Genomic DNA, 9,291 nt, shown 5'->3' on the forward strand with positions numbered 1-9,291 from the left:
TTCCGAGAGTGAATTATTAGCGGGAAATGTAAACCCAATACCCGCACCAAAAGTTGAAAGATCTGTGAAAGAAATAGAAACTGAGAAAGCTCGTGGACCAGGAAACATACTAATAGAATTAGCTTAGATTGAGTGTTTCATGGGAATGTTTAAGTAAGTTAGAGAGGATAAATAGGGATAAATAGTGCCCAAGGAATGGAATTTGTCATACTGAAGGTTGTATGGTCCGTTCCTATGAGAAGAAACAGAGGCTATGTTGATAGTCCCTAAAGATCAAAGTGGATTGCGGAAGGGAATATCTTGCTACATTTTTACTTTAAGACAACTAATGACAGAGAGACTAAAAAAGAATTTGAGTAGCCATTTAGTGTTCATAGATCTCGAGAAGGCGTATGACACAGTGCTGTAAAAGAAACTGTTTGATGTCCTGAGGAGGAATGCGCTTGAAAAGACATATTTTAGAAGCACAGTATATGAAACCTACAAAACTTTTGCAGAGTGTGTAGTAAAAGTGTTGAACAAAACTTCGTCACTGAATTTCAAAATTACTGAAGTATTAAAACATTGTCCAAAACATACATTCAGAAACCCACAGTTTTGTGGAATAGGATATTTACGGGGATTTATATTCAGACAATAAACGATCAATATCTCTGTACGTATCCGTCGAATAGGTCAGGCTATACGACAACAGCTACCAGAAAAAAATGCAGTCCAGTTCTGAAAAACAAACAAATACCTTATTTGCAAAATAATACTGGCATAATGCTGAAGATAGAAAGATGATTCACTTCTTCGTTTAGATGTTTCATGGCGGATGGATTATGTATCCGGTTACCTTGGTGTTTATTTTACACTATACGTGGTTTTAGGACTGATAGGTCACTTATACAATCTGATAATGCCCCAAAAGGTTGAAACGCTTCATTGACATTAAATATTTTAGCAGCCGGGACTATTTTTGTTCTGAGATAATTGTACTTATTTTAAAATGATCCACGTGAAGATAACTGGAAAATCACACCAACAGAAGTTAACAATGTGAAAATATACAATTGAACTAGCTATCATAGGCATATAAGAAGGAAGAGAAAATTAGATTTTATATGAAACATTAATCATGAGAAAATAATCCAACAACGTTTTTGCGTCGACTTTTACTTGGTGGAGACTGGATGCACCACTTCAGGCTAGAAATAAAACAGCAGTGAGGTGAAATCGGGGGCCCCGCTGCAAAGAAGGCAAGGTAGATTTCACCCGCAGAAAGGTATGTAAAAGTATTCTTCGTAAAGATTTGCTTGTAAAGCTTAAAACAAAAACTACCAAACGCCACAACTGGCTTGTGGAGCAACTGGATGGTAATGAGAAAACTAAAGGATTTTTAGTAAGAACTGTGGGAACGTCCACGCACGTCACTGTATTTGCCATCCTCTCACTTCCCTATTCCTTGTTCCTCTAAATAAAATTATGTCTGAGAGTTTCTCTTTATTTAAATGAAGGAGTAATGGTAGCTGTAGACAGTTCTTTTTGCAAGCCATCCAGAAATGCACTTTTCACTGGAAAAATTTTGGACTCCTATGGTTAGGTTAGAGGTAGGTGAATATTTTACATAAGAAACACAAACTTTCAATGCCAGGTTACTATGATTTACTTTGCCCTCAAAAAATGGTTCAAATGGCTCTGAGCACTATGCGACTTAACTTCTGAGGTCATCAGTCGCCTAGAACTTAGAACTAATTAAACCTAACTAACCTAAGGACACCACACACATCCATGCCCGAGGCAGGATTCGAACCTGCGACCGTAGCGGTCGCTCGGCTCCAGACTGTAGCGCCTAGAACCGCACGGCCACTCCGGCTGGCCTTTGCCCTCATTTGGAATATTTAACTAGATAAAGACTGAGACAAAGCTTATAGACGTTACTGTGGTTATTGCATAATTCTGCAAATAAAGCAAAAACAAGGGTTGCGACGGTACCTAAAGATTACTGCCGAGTAGTTGCTGTTCCTAACAGCAGCACATAACAGCAAACCAGATGCGTCTCTACTTGTGGTTACTCGTACTACAGGTGATTGGGCTATGCGCGGCTCTGTTCACAAAGAATAGCTCGTTGTAGTCTTTAACGTCGAGCCACACACGTCTGCTTTCATGTCCCATAGCTAACTGGATGCAAATAATAACCTGTAGCTGTGATCCTGCATTCAGATTGTCGATGCATTGGCTAGAATTGCGAATTAATAAAATACACAGAAATATAAAATAAAAGTAAATTAATAAGTTAGCAAAAAGTGCCCTATTCTAACGTCTGTAACTGATGTAGACGACAGAGAATTATGCTGAATGTTGTTTATTCAAGAAATGATATCTCAAATAAATGGAAAGTGGTCCTATAATACTCAGTTGAAATACAGTCAGGAAATACTCTTATCAAATGTAGTAAAGTTACGTTGAGGGCGTTATGAGAGTGGTAGCAAAATCCTCAAACTAAATAGTCGTCAAAGATATGTGAAAACTAAGTCTCTTTCGCGATCACAGTACATGAGACAGTCACCAGCTGAAAATAGTTCACAGGTCAACAAGATGTTTGACAAATTAACACAGGTGATACAAAGAACAGTAACTCAATAATAGTCTATGCTCAGTTCCACACTACAAGGGGAGAAAGTTGAAGTCCTACTCTGGAAAACATTCAGATCTCTGGTTAGTTAGAGTCTCTACAAAAGTTAGTGTTCTGAAGAGCCGTTCATCGTTCAGAATCAATCATCTGTTGTTGTTGTTGTGGTCTTCCGTCCTGAGACTGGTTTGATGCAGCTCTCCATGCTACTCTATCCTGTGAAAGCTTCTTCATCTCCCAGTACCTACTGCAACCTACATCCTTCTAAATCTGCCTAGTGTATTCATCTCTTAGTCTCCCTCTAAGATTTTTACCCTCCACCCTGCCCTCCAGTACTAAATTGGTGATCCCTTAATGCCTCAGAACATGTCCTACCAACCGATCCCTTCTTCTTTCAAGTTGTGCCACAAACTTCTCTTCTCCCCAATCCTATTCAATACCTCCTCATTAGTTATATGATCTACCCATGTAATCTTCAGCATTCTTCTGTAGCACCACATTTCGAAAGCTTCTATTCTCTTCTTGTCCAAACTATTTATCGTCCATGTTTCACTTCCATACTGATTCTATATATCGTCTTCCGATATTCAAAACCCTAACACGAACACACACATCGTAATTGTTGGGTGGGACAATGTCCCTCCCACTTATTTTCAGTTGAGATCTCTCAATTGCCCCACCGTCTGATAATTGTCTGACACATACATTCTTGGGTAGGAGAACGTCCATGGTAAGCCCCTGCGAGCTTCCCACATATTCCCAACTGGAATTTTCCAGTTGCACCACTGTCAGCTCGCCCAATAATTGTGTGACCAAAACCACAACTGTTTCATTGGCCGGATCTTGAACAGCACGTCCCCCTGCTTGGAGTGGAAAATAAATAGGCCAAAAAGTGGATTATCGGGAGGTCGGACATGCAAATAAATTGGAACTGATTTACGAGCAAGATGTTTTTAAATGGCCAATTGTATGTGGCACTTCACTGGTAGTTTACGACGCAACTTCACGCTTTTACCGTACAGAATTCAAAAAAACAAAACAATGTTGCCTCTTCTGAAGTTCTGTAATTATATTTTTTACGGTATTTGTTTAAAAGACCAAAAACGGAAAAAAGAAGAATTTTTTATTCCTATTCTCTGTAATTTATTAAAATCTCGAGTTTCATAACTTCGCGATGTCGCGACGAGCAGAAATTTGCGCCTTGACACGGTTCCCAGGCATACTCCAGACCAGGACGCATATTCAGTTCCCGTACATATTTAGCAACTGTGAACCGTTGCCAGCTCCGTTAGAATAACTGCAGGGTGTTTCAGAAATGACAGTCAATAATTCACACACGGAAAGTACAGTCCAAAAGAAACTACAAAGCTCCAATAAACATTAGTCCACAAATCGGCCGTTGTCGTGGTATCGCATTAATTCGACTTGAGAACCAACTTTAAAAGCCCCTGGATACCGTGGTATTTAGGTTGGTATCTCAAGGTTTGTTTACGCATGCGCAACTTTTTATCTTTCACCCTCCATGTGCTGTGCTCCACCGGCCTCATAATCAGTTACGAATGTGAAGGCACCATGGATAGAGGTAACACTATTGAAGAGTACGCTGACATGCACTTCACGTATGGAAAATTGAATGACAGTGCCCCTGAGGCTGCACGTTTGTATGAAGAAGCTTTTCCTCTCCGCAGGCAGCCCGACAGGCTTACGTTTAGCCCAGGGCTTAACAACTGGCCGGTTTTGAGCGCGAGTACTCGCGTCTGCTCAGGCAAGTGCTCGCGAGCAGCTGCAACGTCGCAGAGTAGGGAGGGAGGGGAGGGAGGGGAAATGCGCGCGCACGTTTGAATAGGGCCGCAGCGTGCCTATTGAATTCGCGCCGACTGTGTAACGTTTAAAGTACTACGATCAGCTCTTAAGTCACTTCGCTGGTTAAGAATCATGTGAAGTCGCCGTTGTGTAACCCCAACCATGCAACCATGTTTTCGCAGTTCAAACCCCATTGGGAGGAATTGTATCTGTTTACTGAAGAAGATGGTGTTGCAAAATGTTTAGTATGTCACAAAACGCTGAATTCTTTTACGAAATTTAATTTGTAGCGACATTATATGTCGTACCACGCGAAAGACTACGGACGTGGAAAATGTGATTGACCAGATCGTGCACAGGAAGTTATTAAACTTCAAAGGAAGCTATCCGAAGAAGATCTGGACGACGAAGAAAAATCAGCTGCGGCAGCTCTGAGTGGGTTACAAAATTGCTTTGCTTTTAGCAAAATCCCTACGCCCCTTAACTGATGGCGATTTAATGAAAGAATGTTTGGTAGTTGCAGCGGAACATTTGTGTCCATCTCAAGTTGAACAGTTTCGGATTGTGCCATTATCTAACATGACCATTATGCGTCGCATACAGGACATGGCAGACGACGTCCAGAGCCAGCTTGCAAATATCTGTAAAGATTTTATGGCGTATTCTCTAGCTCTGGACGAAAGTGTTGATATCACTGGAACAGCGCAGCTTGCCATATTTATTAGAGGTGCTAATAGAGATCTTCAGGTGAGGGAGGAGCTCCTCGGTGTAGTAGCCATCAAGAACACTACAACCGGAGGTGGTATTTTACGTAGTGTTGAAGAAAATGTTGCAAATATAGGATTGTCGTGGAATTCTTTAGTTTCAGTGTCTACAGGTGGTAGAGGCATACACTAAGCTAATAAAATTATGTGGCACGTGTAGATTCTCCTTTATTTGTTTCATTTGTCGCAGTAATAATTCGTGAGTGATATCCCTGCAGGTGGCCGCGGATTTACATTGACTGGCGGCAACTGTTGTGAGCCCCACGAGACTCTCCCCACTCTCCGCTCTGGTCCGGTAGTGGGGGTAGCGTGCTCGCGCTGCTCCGTGCTCGCGCCTTGCTGCTCACAGCTTGCTCCGCGAGCACGTATGTTGTGAAGCCCTGGTTTAGCCGGTGACATGAGTGCCTTAGAGAAACCGGGAGTTTCTGATACCATGTACGAGATGATCGACCCAGATCCATTACACCCTATGTTGAGGAAAGGGGTTACGCATTGTACACGAACGTCCGAGTACTTCAACAAGTAGGATTGCTATTCAAGAGTGTGTCTTGAGTTATAGCAGTGTGTGGCGCATTTTACATCGGCAGGTACTGAAGCCATATCATCTTCAGCGAGAGCAAGCCCTCAACAAAGGAGACTTCCCTTCTGCACAGACTTTCTGGCAATGCGTGCAACAACAGTGTACTCTCAAACCCCTGTTTGTAAGCAGTATTTTGTTCACGGATGAGGCCCTATTTATCGGTGACGGTAATTTTAACCACCATAACTGTCACATTTGGGCCGACGTCAACCCTAATGCATCACACGTATCACGATAAGAGCAGCGTTATTTGTCGAACGTCCGGCCAGACTGCTAGGATACCGCATAACTGGGCCATAGAGACTACCCGGACAGCAGTACATACGGTTTCTGTTGACTGTACTTCCACAAGTATATGATGATGTCCGAGGTCTCCGGATTTAAATCCCGTGGATTTCTGTGTGGGAGTCATGTCTAAAGCCTGGTCTACGCTACGTAACTTGAGGAACAGCGCTTGCGGATTGAAGCAGACTTCCAGCATTTACAGAATTCCCCAGGACTGCCTGAGAGGATTCGCAGCTGATTTTAGGGACGAATTCAGTGTTGCATTCACACACACAAACAACATTTCTATCACCTACTTTAACGTTTAGAAACGCCATATGTTCCTAGACGCTGACGAACCGCAACAAAAAATATGTTGCATCTCGACAACGGTTGATTTGTGGACCCATTATTATTGGAGCATGTTAGCTACTTTTCGCCTTTAATTTCCGTGTGTGAATTATTGACCATCACTTATGAAACACCCTGTACATAATTATGATTTGCTAGGAGGTGTACATTGTTAATCATACTGTATGCAAGCATAAGCACAGAGCCTAAAAAGGGATCCAATAACGTTGACTACAGTCGACCTACCTGTAAAAATTTGCTGAGTTATTTTGCTATCCATAGGGTGACCAGATGCAATTGTTTAAAAAAGAGGGCAAACAGCTTCAAAAAGGAGGACAAAGAAAGAAAAAAGAAGACACATCAAGCGGGTCAATTACAGATGAGGATACCACCCGCCAGCTTTGGACAAGTCACGTGACTGCCGGGAATTATCGGTAAAGCTAGTAGTTAGTTGTTACTGATGTCAGGTGGTGGTAAACTGAGGAACATAAAAAAAAATAAAAAAAATAAAAAAAAATATTGATTGTGGTGACAGTGTGGCGTTTTGTTATGTCAACAACACGGAATTGTTAACAAAGCGAAAAACGTAAGACCATTCACCTCCCTTCATTCGACGCACCGCTACCAACATCTACAATTCAAGCAGTAGCTGACGACATGTAAACTGCACTTTAACCTTCCGAATACAAATAAATTGAATGACTATGAAACAACTCTGTCAATTTATTTCTTACCTTTATTGGCAACTGAGACGTACGTTCCAGCTCCACATATCTTACATTCCACTTTAAATTCATTTCTCCCTTTCTTGAAAGCCGGATATTTGCAGTAAAGGACATCAGAAAATGTACACTTTCGTTTAGGCATAGCCAAATGTTTTACGTAACTCACTCGGTTAAAAATTACATTCACAAATCACAGGTGCACTACAGGAAGCGAAGCCAACACAAAGCGAAGATACGAAACGAAAATTTTAAATAATCGATATTTGCATTCGCTTATAGGTCGATCAACGATAACATCGACGACCCTGGTGCCACCTACTAACACCGCCTTCGTTCGTGTTTATCACGAAGACTGTGCCAATAGTTAAAGTATTAAAGAAAATAGCAATAGAACGGGACGCATTATAAATTTAACTGTATTACGCTCAAATTTGCGAAAAAACCGGACACTGTAAAAATCCGCCCGGACCCCGGACAAAGAGCTAAAAAGGAGGACATATCTGGATTAATCCGAACGTCTGGTCACCCTAGCTATCCACAACCCTTCAGCAAAATTAAGTTCAAAAAAATTAGAAATGAGACAGCTCTGTAATTGCTTGACCGGAATAAAATTCCTATTTTATTTTACGAATGAAATGTTATGAAGTAATACGCTCTACGTACTATCTGCAGCAAACTATTTTACTTATCTCTCGCAGTTTATCCCGATTGTCGCTGACGCCATCATTATGTGTTTTTCCATCGTCCATTTATTTTGCTACTGCGATCATTACTTGTCAAATACTGAGCCCCTCACTATCTTATCCCAAAAACTATGTTAGATGTTATTTGTTTAGCAGGATTCTTGAGTTTTAATTTCACTCCTAAGCAAACAGCCATTAGCAGATATGAACAACACACACGCAAAAATTCTCTCTGACGCCAAAGACTTTCTTTATTATTGCGTATTACGCACGCCGTAACTGTTTTCAGATACAATAAATTCATACTTCTCTATATTATAAATATTTACAAAATTAGTTTCTTAGTACATAGCTTTATTTTCAATTTGCTTGTCATAATATTGACACAATATTTTATAGTAAAACAGCATTTCAAGATACAGCACAAAAGTACATCATAAACTAATTATAAAAGTTTAGATATTCAGACTGTCCTTGTGACTTGTGTGAACTCGTAATAGGTTTTAAGTCAAAAAATCACAGTTTTTGCTAAAGAATATATGTTTATCCAAATTTAGTGCAGTGCTGAACACGGCTATATTATTTGTTTCGCAGTTACTGTTTATATTTAATACTGGATAGTATGTCGCTACTCTTGCTTTCATTTCATGAAGAAATGACATCGGTTGCTTTGTATCACATGAATCAGGTCGTGTGTTCGCTGAAAATAATATCGTAATTAGAAAGAATAGCCCAGTGCTCACATCGATCAAAATTAAAATAAAGCAAACCATGCGCGTTAAGCACCGCTCTAAAATGCTTCTCAATAGCTTGCTACAAAAATGTCAATATCTATTGAAGAATTTTATTGTTATGTTCCAACTGAATAAACAGATGTAACTACTGAAAATAATAAACGCTAGACATCAAAGAAGAGATAAAAATTGTGGATATAAAGAAAATTACGCATAACGGCTCTTATTTTCTCTTGTATGATCTCAGATTTTACTGTCATGCCAAGGAACTTTCCGAGACAAGCAGTCAAGAGGTAGACAAAAATATGGAAACACCAAAAACACAACATATTACCATGCCTAATGCTGTGTAGTTGAAACGTTGGCATTTAGAACAGCTCCCAGCCGTCTCGGAATGGATAAATACAGGTCCTGTATGGGTTTCAAGGGAATCTTATACCGTTCTTCCTGAAACATAGCGGCAAGACATGTAACGATGATGGTGGTGGATAGCGATCGCACACTCTTCTCTTCAACGGAGACCACAAAGCCTTAAAGATATTCATGTTTGTGACTATTACGGCCAGGAGCGATGCGACAATTCATCCTGGAGCTCACAAAACCAGTCCTGGACGATGCGAGGATCCTAACTTCTTGGAACACAGCACCACCTGTGACGTATATTTTTATATATATAAATTTTCGGTGCCTACAGTGTCACGTCTTTCAGTGACACACAAATTTTTATTTTTAAAGGGGATCATTTAAGACTATTTCCATGGGTTCGCCCCTCA

The sequence above is a fragment of the Schistocerca nitens genome, chromosome 8 (assembly GCF_023898315.1).
Source record: "Schistocerca nitens isolate TAMUIC-IGC-003100 chromosome 8, iqSchNite1.1, whole genome shotgun sequence".
NCBI classification, from domain to species: domain Eukaryota; kingdom Metazoa; phylum Arthropoda; class Insecta; order Orthoptera; family Acrididae; genus Schistocerca; species Schistocerca nitens.